The following is a 12237-nucleotide window of genomic DNA, read 5'->3' on the forward strand; positions in this document are numbered from 1 at the left end:
TTTATACCTGGGAATGTGTTCTCCGCCACAAAAGTAAACACAGCCATGCCCCTGGTATGTGCCATGTCTAAAGAAAAACCAGAACAGGCAATCTCTGGAATAACATCAGCTGGTGCAGGGCAGACTGCACCCCACACACATACACCTCTTGGCCCTGATGCAGTGCACCGGCTGCACCATTGGTAGTTACACACCTGAGTGTTTGTTGGGAGTCGTTTTATCACAGTGTGTGTTTGTTGGTAGTAGTATTATAATGATGTGTGTTTGTGGGGAGAAGTTTTATAATGGTGTGTGTTTGTGGAGAGTAGATTTATCATGGCGTTTGTTTTTTGTGAGTAGTTTTATCACTTTGTGTGTGTTTTTGGGAGTAGTTTATCGCAGTGTGTTTGTTTGTTGGGAGTAGTTTTATCATAGTATGTGTTTCTTGGGAATAGTTTTATCATAGTGTGTGTTTGTTGGTAGTAGATTTATAATAGTGTGTGTTTTTAGGGAGTAATTTTATCACAGTGTGTGTTTTTGTGAGGTTTTATCACGGTGTGTGTGTTTTTGTGAGAAGTTTTTATCACAGTGGTGTTTTATGGAAGTAGTTTTATCACAGTGTGTTTGTTGGGAGTAGTTTTTCATAGTGTGTGTTTTTTGGGGGTAGTTTTATAATGGTGTATGTTTGTGGGGAGTAGTTTTATCGCAGTGTGTGTGTCTTTGTGAGTTTTATTAAGGTGTGTTTATTGTGAGTAGTTTTATCACAGTGTGTGTTTGTTGTGAGTAGTTTTATCACAGCGTGTGTTTGTTGGGAGTAGTTTTATCACATTGTGTGTTTGTTTGGAGTAGTTTTATGATGGTGTTTGTTTTTTGTAAGTAGATGTATGTTTTTGGGAGTAGTTTTATCACAGTGGGTTTGTTGCGAGTAGTTTTATTACAGTGTGTGTTTGTTGTGAGTCATTTTAGCACAGCATGGGTTTGTTGGGAGTAGTTTTATAATGGTGTGTGTTTTTGTGAGTAGTTTTATCTCATAGTGTGTTTGTTGGGAGTAGTTTTATCTCATTATGTGTTTGTTGGGAGTAGTTTTATAATGCTGTGTGTTTGGGGAGAGTAGTTTTATGACGGTGTTTGTTTTGTGTGAGTAGTTTGATCACGGTTTGTGTGTCTTTGGGAGTAGTTTTAACAGTGTGTGTTTGTTGTGAGTAGTTTTACCACAGCATTGGTTTGTTGGGAATAGTTTTATTACAGTGTGTTTGTTGGGAGTAGTTTTATCACATTGTGTGTTTGTTGGGAGTAGTTTTATAATGGCGTGTGTTCGTGGGGGTAGTTTTATGATGGTGTTTGTTTTTGTGAGTAGTTTTATCACATTGTGTTTGTTGGGAGTAGTTTTATAATGGCGTGTGTTTGTGGGGGTAGTTTTATGATGGTGTTTGTTTTTTGTGAGTAGTTTTACCACGGTGTGTGTGTTGCGAGTAGTTTTATCACAGTGTGTTTTTGTTGTGAGTAGTTTTACCACAGCATGGGTTTGTTGGGAGTAGTTTTATAATTGTGTGTGTTTGTGGGGAGTAGTTTTTATCACGGCATGTGTTTTTGTTAGTAGTTTTATCACAGTGTGTGTTTGTTGGGAGTAGTTTTATCAGTGTGTGTTTGTTGGGAGTATTTTTATAATGCTATGTGTTTGGGGGAATAGCTTTATGACGGTGTTTGTTTTTTGTGAATAGTTTTATCACGGTGTGTGTGTCTTTGGGAGTAGTTTTTATCAGAGTGTGTGCTTGTTGTGAGTAGTTTTACCACAGCACGGGTTTGTTGGAATAGTTTTATCATGGTGTGTGTTTGTGTAGAGTAGTTTTATCACAATGTATGTTTTTTCTGAGTAGTTTTATCACAGTGTGTGTATTTGTGGGGAACACAGTCTTTCTCTTTGTGTCATTCATTCAATTTCTAACTCATGCAATGCAAACTATTTCATTGGGCAGTACGCCATCTTCTTTCCTCGGGTATGTGTCACACTCAGTGAAAGTCATTCTGTTTCATTAGGTGACTTTAACTATCAATATAATCATCGCCTATCTTTCTTCGTGAACGCCAGCATCAAAAATAGGCCTGGGAGAAATTTGTGCAAAGGACATTTTGTGAAAAGCTTAAACAATTACACAAAATATAAGCTGGTGTCAACATTTTGTACAATTTTTTAGTGCAAAATGTATTCTTTGCGTCCATTTTTGGTCAGAGGACGCATTTCACCCTAAAAAAGTGAAAAATGATGCGAACAACAGCTCCCGGTGTTTAGTTTGCTCACAGTCTCCCCTTGCTGGCATTATAGGATTTTTACCCGAACAAAGTCTTACTTACGTGGCATAGCATAATGACAATCTCACACATTCCGCATAACAATGGTAACGTGAAACTCCGAAAATTACACAGGATTACATCGGGGTAATTACATTTTGCCCGGGTTTAATTTAAAATGGAATGTGTGTGCACCTCAGAAAAATCAGTCTTTCCTTCTTTAGATATGTGTGTAACTCAGTGAATGCCAGTCTTTGTTCACCGTATGTGTGTCTCACTCATTTAAAATCAGTTTTTCAATGGTGATCACTTTCGGTCCCAAGAAAATGAATCACTTTCATTCTCTATGTGACTCAGTCAGCGGACTGCTTCTTCTTTCTTGGATGTGTTTCACTGAGTGCAAGTCAATCTCTTTAATTAGATTGTGTGTCTCTGTTAGAAATGGGATTTTTGGCAGGCTAGGGCATGTGCCAAAGCCAGGCAGAAACCACTACTCTAGTTAAGATCAGGGAGTTACACTCCTAAAATAACCCCTGCTCACCCCCTTGGTAGCTTGGCACGAGCAGTCAGGCTTATCTTAGAGGCAGTGTGTAAAGCATTTGCACTTAACCAACAGTAATACGGTGTAAGCACTACAAAAGGACACCACACCAGTTTAGAAAAATATCCAATATTTTTATATACTTAAGACAAGACCAAAAACGATAAAAAAAAATCCACAATAAAGTACTTAAAAATCTACAGTTGTCAATATAAGCTTTGATGTCGATAGCTCCGTCCAGGGCTATCACGGCGTCGTGAGCAAACAAATCCAAACAGTTCTGGCTGACCGGGGCGTTGGGGGCCATCTATGGTGTCGGGTAGACCTGCAAACAGTACCTTTTAGAAATGCAGGACATCGGCGACCTCTCCTTGAGCTTCCGAAAACACGGCATCCGCAGGTGTCGGTTCTGGAGTCGATGGCACCGGTGTTGGTAGGCCAAGACTGCGGTGCGGAATGAGGGCTGTGGGTCACGTAACTTTACGAGCGGTGCCCTCGGACCTCGGTGCAAGCAGCTTCGTCGATTCAGCTTGGAGCGGCGTCGTTGGGGATCCAAGGCGTCGTCGTGAAGCGAGGCGGTGCGGAGTGCGGTGCCCACAGGTCACGGTGCGAGCAGCGGCTCGGTGGCAGCATCAGCAGGTGTTGTCGGTCAGACCAGGGTCACGGTGCGGTGTTGCGGCGGTGCCCTCTGCGATGCCAAGGTGTCATCGTGAAGCGAGGCAGTGCAGACTGCGTTGCCCACAGGACGCGGTGCGAGCAGCGGCTCGGTGGCAGCATCAGCAGGCATCGTCGGTGAGACCAGGGTCGCGGTGTGGCGTTGCGGCGGTGTCCTCTGCGGTGCCGTCAGGACATGGAGTCAGCAGCGGCGTCTTAGACGTCGTCAAGTTGCTTTTCCACTGTTTGCAGCACAAAACACACAGTCCCCAGTACTGCAGGCAGAAGCGTTTGAAGTCTTTGTTGTTCCTGAGACCTCTTGAACAGGGGGCAAGCTCTACCTCAAGCCCTTGGAGAAACTCACAAAGCAGATTACAGAAAGTTCAGTTTAGTCCTTTCACTGCCCAAGAGAGAAGCAGCCACTGCAGGCCAACACAGCAAAGCACACAGCAAAGTGGTAGGTCCTCCTCACATCTTCTCCAGCTCTTCTTCTTGGCAGTCTTCTTGATCCAAAAGAGTTCTAAAGTTCAGGGGTCTGGGCCCCAATATTGATGTTATGTTATGTTATATAGACTTGTAAAGTACACGGCTGCCCCGACAAAGGGGTGCCCCGGCGCTGATGGCAGAAAACTACACAGCTAGTAGCAGGGAGATAGCCTACAACTGAGGAAAGAGGAATGTTTTGACAGCCCCAAATCCCCAAATCCTTTGATCTCTTAGGCAGAGAGTATCTGTGTCCAGCCAGAACCAGTTCTACCTTCTCTAGTGTGGTTTTCTGGCAGGAGGTGGAGACGGCATTGTCAGAGGCAGACCAGGCCCTTTGAGGTGCAAGGAAATCGCCTCACCCTTCCCCCATTGCAGCCCAGGTCTATTCAGCCCTTTCCTGACCCTACCTAGACTATCTGGAGCCACTCCTGCTCCCCAGCCTTCAGTCATCCAAAACCCAGACAGGCAATCCACATTCCAGCAGAGGCACACAGGATGACTGAGCAAGAAAATACCTACTTTCTAAAAGTGGTATTTTCAAACACAGAATGTAAAAATCACCTTCACTAAAAGATGCATCTTTAGATTCTGAGTTCAGGCATACTAAACTTTATTTTTCTACTGAGTTCCCAGGGCCAGTTATGTTTATAAGATGTTATAAACAAATTTCCCATTCTGTCCTATGGGGAACAGGTAGCGTTGCAATAGTGAAAAACGAAATGGGTTGTAATTCACTATCAGGACATGCCAACCACACCAGGGCATGTCCTACCCTTCAAATACACTGCACCCTCCCCACAGGGGTACCTTGGGCCTTCCTTATGGGTGCCTGACATGTAAGAAAAGGGAAGGTTAGGGACTGGCAAGTGTGTGCACTGGCCAAGTCGACATGGCAGTTACAAACTGCGTGCAGACTCTGCAATGGCAGGTCTGAGTTACCTTTTTGGGGCTACTCACGTGGGTGGCACAATCAGTGCTGCAGGCCCACTAGCAGCCTTTGATTTACAGGCCCTGGCACACTCAGTGCACTTTACTAGGGACTAACAAGTAAATCAAATATCGAATCATGGAAACACCAATCCATAACACAATTTGCGCAGAAAGCATATGCACTTTAGCACTGATTAGCAGTGGTAAAGTGCCCAGAGTCCTAAAACCAACACAAACAGGTCAGGAAAAAATAGGAGGAGGAAGCAAAGAGTTTGGGGATAACCGTGCAAAAAGGGCCATTTCCAACAGTCTCCCTTTTGGGAAGGTGATTATTAGATTACTTATTTAAAAGTAGTTGATGATATTGAGTGTGTCTCGCTTGTGGTAAGTCAGTTTATTAATTGATAGTCTCTTTCGCTTACCATCTTTTTCTGTAGTCATCTCTCTCACTCATTTGAAGTCAGTCTTTTTTTGGGAATGTCTCTCACTTATCGTGGAGAGATAAAGACAGTGCTTAATTTGTAAAATAATAAGTGCCAGGGCCCTAACCAGGAGTCCACTGCAGCTTGCAACACCCATCGCCCCCTTCATCGCTGCCAACACAACTACTAACGATCTCTCTCGTCTGCAAGTGCGACAGTCCAGATTATTCCAGGTCCCCAAAGCTAAAGGAATGTCTGGGGAGGCAGATATTAGTATTTTTAATGTATGTTGTATACATAAACAACCTTTGTCTGCTCATCTCTAAATTAGATGAGCAGTGCCGCCATGTGGCAGAGTGTCGTAAGTGTGGTGATGACAATTAAGTGCCGGTGCTCAGCACTGGAAACCACCGGTTCAAATTAAGCACTGTAGAGATAGCCTCATTAATCGAATATGTCTCACAGAAAGCACTTTCAAATGCCATGTCATTGGCAAATGGGCATTTTACTAAGAGCATGAAAGCATGTTTTTCAGTTATTTTGGACATTCTTTCATAAGTAGAGATTTTGGAAACAATGGGAAAGGAATTATGAAAATAGTTGTTCGTGCACACACTACCTAACCCGAGGCCTGTTGTCCTTCAATAGATCAGCTGCTTTGTATACGGTCATCTCTGCTCATCGTTTTCAACAAATATTCTGAGGGGCACAAAAGTAGTAACTCCTTGGCCACCTAAGGCAGGTGCTGACACATCTGTCCATTTTCTGGTTTCATCTTAACCACCAAAAGTCAGCTCCGCGAGTTCCTCTTTGTAGCAGTTGTACCACTTTGTAGGTTTACCTACGCAGCGCATGCGCTGCAAGACGTATTGTTTAACATTCAGTGGGCTTACACCCCACCCACAGCATCCCATCAGTTGTTTTCATTGTCACTTTAATTTGCGATCTTTCAATTGCTTAGCTCCCGTAGGCTTCTCTACCTTTCTTGTGTTAGCTCCTCCGTGGAGCATGGACCAGTACGTGTTCTTCCTCATCTTTGTTCTTTTCAGTCTTTTTGAAATGCACCATTTTTTAATAGGCGTTTCAGTATTATTCCTAGACGTGCAGTGGGCTTTCCTATGTTTAACACAGGCATACAGCTTCTTACTTATGTTGATTTCATGCTATTTGCTGTCAGTAACAATGCTTTAATTATTTATGCCACTGTACTCTATGCCACTCCACTCTAGTTTACTCTACACCACTCTGCTCTACTCTACACCATTCTTCTCCACTTAACGCCACTCCACTCTACGCCACCCTACTCTACTCCACTCTAGTGTATGCCACTCCACTCAGTGCCACTCTAGTCTACATCACCACATGCCACTAAAGTCCACACAATGCCACTCTACAGCACTCTACTCCATTCCACTCTACGCCACTCGATTTTATGTCACTCTGCTCTGTGCCACTCCATTCCACTCTATGCCACTCTGCTCTACGCCACTCCATTCTAATCTATGCCACTCTGCTCTACGCCACTCCATTCCACTCTATGCAACTCTACTCTATGCCTCTCCACACTACTCCATGCCACTCCACTCTACACCACTCTGCTCCAAGTCACTGTACTTCACTCTACTCTCTATAACTGTACGCCACTCTACTCTGTCACTGTACTCTATGCCACTCCACTCTGCGCTACTCTATGTCACTCCACACGATGGCAATCTACTTTATGCCACTCTACTCCAGTCTATGCCATTCTACTCTACACCACTCCTAGTCACTCCAGTATTCTGTATAATAACGATCTAATTTCTCTGGGTTTAATTTGTGATTAAAATCCCCCATCATTAAAACTATGTCCAAGCCATACTTATCACATATAGAGCCTATATCATCATTGAAATATCCCATTTCCATACCATATTCCTCCGGGCTCCCCCATTGCATATACACATTTAAAAGCATCAAATTGTCATACTTTTTATCGGCAACCAGTAAGGATATCCTGCATACAAGCAACCATTTACATTTTACACTAAGTAGGGTCACATTCTTCGCTATTCTTGTTGATAAGTGTCATAATTCCGCCCGCAGGTCGCCCAAACCTTTTTTTCTTTGCCGGACGATGGAGTTGACGGAAGCCATCAAATATTGGGGTCTTGTCGCATAGCCAGGTTTCTTGTATACATATAATCTCGGTGCTTTTAGCTAACTCCTTTATATTTTCTTGTTTTGTTAGATCTCCAAGACCATTTATATTCCACGAAACAAGCCTTAATCTATGCGGCGACCCTTTTCCTATTCAACATCATCTGAGTATCCTTCTTCTCCAAACTCCTCATTATACCTCTGGGAGGGGCCTGCTGGGCTACTTCCTTAGACTATAGTTCCTCCCGAATTTCCCAATATCAGAGTTGTTCGCTACAATATGGAAATTTCCCATTTCCATCTCCTGCTTCTTTCTCTATTAACCTCCCCGGTCTCTTCCCTAAGCCTGCATGGCACCTTAAGAAGTTTTTTCCTCGCATCTCGTTTCCTTCTACTTCTTTTTCGGGTACCATCCGTATTCCTTCCTTTAGTACCTCTCTCTCTGCCTTCCCTATTGCAATCTTTGCCAGGTCTGAATAAACTAATACCCTGGCAATCTCCTTCCCTTCATAATTTAATTTAAAGCCCACTTGCCGCCAGATTTTAGTTCCAATACCTTTCAGGCTTGGGCACCGAGCAAATGATTGTAGGAGTTGTGACCTATTTAGGAATGAACTCTTCCTCGTTTTTTTCCCTCCCTTACCTGGATGTACCAATTCAAAGTATAGCCACTTATTCCCTGCTCCCTCCTTTCTCAACATAGTAGATATCGTATGTGGCTGACAATTATTCCTTTTGGTTACTGCCATGAGTTTAGTGCAAGATTCTGACCTCACTCCATCATTGGAGATATTGTCTGAGTTTTTAGCCTCAGAAGGTACTATATTTTTACATTCGTCTTTGGAACCTTTTGGAACCCCTTCCTCATCCTTATTTCTCTTGGGGGCTTAATGGGGAGCGACTCTTGGTCGGCGATTTCTAAACTAGCCTCATCGAATCTACTTCTTTTTGCTACCTTTCCTTTCCCCTTTTTTGTACCTTCCTTCCTACTCGGCTGTCAAAGTTAGATGACCCATACCTAGAATAACTACCCCTTCTTTTTACCATCATCGGCCATCTCAAGACGTAAACTTCGTGAATGGCCTTTGGTGGTTCTACGATCTCTACCTCTGCCTCAACCGGGGCTGGTGGTTGGGGGTCTGGGACTGGTCTTAACATAGATAGCATTTGACCCCTGATTCCTTACAACTCCCCCTCAATCTTATATAGGTGCGTTTTTCGTGTCTTTAAAATGTCGTTATTTAGCATCGTAACTTCTAAAGGCCCTTGAAGAGTTCTTTGTAACATTAACATTATTTCTAACATTGAAGAAGCTGGCATAGCGGAATTGTCTAGATTCAGCTCAGAGGTTTGGTTTGTTTCGTCCCTCGTCTGTTTTTAGCACCGATCTCTGGGTGCCACCCTGGGCTTGGCTTACATTTTCTTCCGGCCTATTACTGTGCCTAAATCGTCCCCCGCTTTAGTGCTTAGACCTCACTGTTGGTTTCCAAATGGTCCGGGATCGTTGGTTCCGGATCCTGTGAGAACAACCCCTGCGAGGATGAAGACAGCCGTGGAGACATCGTTAGATCCTTTTGACATAACAAAGACTGAAGAGATTGATCTGCCAAAATTACAGACTCCGTCATTTGCTCATCAAGTTCTAATAGCTTGTTCCCTTTCCGCTGATCAGCCTCTACATCCTCCACGTCCGGTGGCTTTGCTGGTGAAAACACCTTTTTAAAGTATTTCCCCACCAAGTCTTTTAATAAATTTGAAGCTAACCCACCCCCTCTTCCACCCGACGTTGCAGCCTTGTTTCCTTTTCCTTTTTTCTTTATTCCTTTCTTAACTCTTGGCCCTGGCCCTGGGCTCTTCATACTTTCTCCAGAGTCCTCTAGTCCCTCTGGTCCCCTGAGAGATCTCTTAACATCTGTTTTTGTTCTAGGGTACTTTTATTCTTCCTGGGGCCATGACGAGTCCCTTTGCGCAATAAGGCAACCTCTCCAGTTTCAAGTTCCAAGTTCAATTTTCCCTCCTATATCAAACTCCCCGTGTCAAGTCCAGCTCTTATTGGAAAAAAAATTAAAAAAAGCACAAGCCAGTCAATCCACTAAGCCACATACTGACACATGCATCAACAAAGACTTTTGCGATTCCTTAATTGCGATTTTTAAGGAATCGCAATTAAGGAATTGCAAAAGCCTATGCATGTAGGAATCGCTATGAAAATAGCGATTCCTACAAATTCCTTAATTGCGACTCGCAAATTGCGAGTCGCAATTAAGGAATGCCGTCCCATTCATTCCTATGGGCCTCCAGGCCCATAGGAATGAATTGGAGATTGCATGAGCAATTTGCGAGTACCAGTAGGTACTCGCAAATTGCTCATGCAATTTCAAGGGTGCAAGGGTGTCAAAATGACACCCTATTGCACCCCTGAAATTGAGCTGTGCACATATGTTGCACACACACATGCTCTAAGGGCATGTGTGTGCGCAACATGAAACTTTGAAAAATGCACAAAAGTGCATTTTTCAAAGTTTTTGCAAATTACCATGAAGTTCAACTTCATGGTAATTTGCTCCCCCTATTAGCGAAATCGCTAATTTTTTCACTTTCATGCATTGCATTTAAGGAATCTCAATTTGGGATTCCTAAAATGCAATCGCAATTTAAGGAATCGCAATTTAGAAATTCCTTAAATTGCGATTTTTGCATTTGGGATGATGCATCCCAAATGCAAAAATACCGCTCGCAAAGGGGCAGATTCTGAGAATCTGCCCGTTTGCGACCGGTTTTTACATTGATGCATGTGACCCTAAGCCTCCACACTTACCTCTGTTGTGCTCCCAGCCGAATTCCTGTGCCTGTGCACGTGCCTGTGCCCTTCCTGAACTGACGGTTATCCTGATGGTTATCCTCCACCAGTGCTGATTATATGATCTCTCCTTCCTCGCGGTAAATTGCTTTTGCAGTATTTTCCTTTTCTTTTCGCGTTGCCCTTGACTTTTTAGATCAGGGTATTTCCCCCAATGGAGCTCATTTCAGCTCATACAGCTCCTAAATAGGCACCACGGACTTCGGCGTTTCCGTGTCCGAGTCTCCACCAGCTTCAATGGCGTCTGGGTCTGCGTCAGCGTCCGGGCGTAAGGGCGTGAGGCAGGAGGCGTATCACCGGGACAGCGGGTAAACAGCGATACAGACAACAGAGGAGTTATTCAGGCATAGAACTGAGAACTACTGGCATATGTCTCTAAATGTTATGTCCTTGCACTGGCAAACTGTTCTCCTGCAGGGTCAACTGCATCCTATCCACAAACATGCTTCACCAATAGCCGCTAAATAACACCCGAAGCACTCCATTCAGGACTGGTTATAGTGGAGTCTGGATGAAAGGGAGAGGAGCTACAGACTTCAACCCACAAACAGTGCCTAGCGTGTTGTTCCCAAAGTATGCCAACGTCATAACACATAGTTTACCAACATAAAACACTGTGATGTAATGAGTTATAGGTATAATTGAAAAATGGCAGTTCATGCCCCTCTTATGAATCAAAATGTGTATGTATGTATGTATGGAATTTAATCAGCATGAGCCAAGCTAAAAAGCAGTGGGGTGCTGCACAAAATAGTGAGTCTTAAAAGGTTGGTGTTTGCAACAAGAGAGGTGGATATGTGGGAGAAGAGAATTCTCCAGTGTTGCCTCCATCAATGTGATAAAAGACCAGGGCTTGTACAGCAGCTCTGTAGTATACTTTTGAAAGGGAGTATTTGGCTCCCAAAGCAGGGACATCTGGTACCAGGTAGTTTTTGTCTTCTGAGCTATGTGGATCTTGAAGCTAAAAGATGAGTCTATGTGGAGAGTTACTACAATTTGTGAGTGGGATGCAAAAAGCCATATAGATTCAATGGCAAGCACTAGTTTTGAATGTGTTGTTCTTTAGTCTCAGATGCCATGTGGTGGAATTTGGTTTTTGTTGGACTGCCTTCGAAGTAAGCTTTAAACATCCAGTTTACTCATATCACTCCAGGTCACTTTCAAGGGCAATAGGCAGTTTTATATACTATACAGTCAGGCAGAGTTAGATAGCAGCAAGTCAGTTTTATATACAGTCAGGCAGAGTTACATGCCATGTGGATATTCATGTATAGTAGCCTTCCTCTAGTTTAGAAGGATGCATGCAGAGGATGAAGATGATCTAAGAGGACTGCATCCTTTGGTACACCACAGGTGATGTTGATGGTTTACATTCTCAAGGTGTCTATGTGGACAAGCCAGACTCAGTTAGGTATGACTTGAATCCCTGCAGTATGCATCCAATGCAGCCTATTGTGGTTATTAGGATGTTGAATAAAGCTTGGTGGTCGATGCAACTGATGGTTGCTGAGAACTTGAGAAGGAAGAGGAAACTAGTGTTGTCATTGCTTGTTATGGGGTGTGCATTGCAACCACTCTGACTGTGGCTGTTTATGGGAGGTTGTTGGTCTTGAGTTTCTTGTTCTAATGGTTGACAATGGCCTATCAATGATTTTCTCCATAAAGGGAAGGTGGGTGATTGGGCAGTTGTCAATTTGTTCATCCGCATCCACGTTGAGTTTCTTCACAACAGGCAGCATTTACCCAGTCCTGAGGGACTCCAGGAAGAGGCCTTGGGTAAGAGAGTCATTGATTATGTTGAGAAGAAGGGTCGGATTGTCACCAGTGATCTCTTGCAATTGGTGATTTCATTATTGAACTGGAGAGTTTCAGGGGCATGTAGTTGTCTGCTGTCATGAGGAGGGTGTGATTGAAGTCGAGGGTAACTGTCTTTCATG

General features: G+C 43.6%; 1 protein-coding gene across 2 annotated transcripts in view; it reads left to right on the top strand.

Moving 5' to 3' along the window:
- The window catches only part of EPPK1 (epiplakin 1), a 174698-nt gene that overhangs the window by 145044 nt on the left and 17417 nt on the right, over positions 1–12237 (top strand). The window lies entirely within an intron of this gene.

Source organism: Triturus cristatus, chromosome 5_1, assembly GCF_964204655.1.
Source record: "Triturus cristatus chromosome 5_1, aTriCri1.1, whole genome shotgun sequence".
In the NCBI taxonomy this organism is placed as follows: Eukaryota; Metazoa; Chordata; class Amphibia; order Caudata; family Salamandridae; genus Triturus; species Triturus cristatus.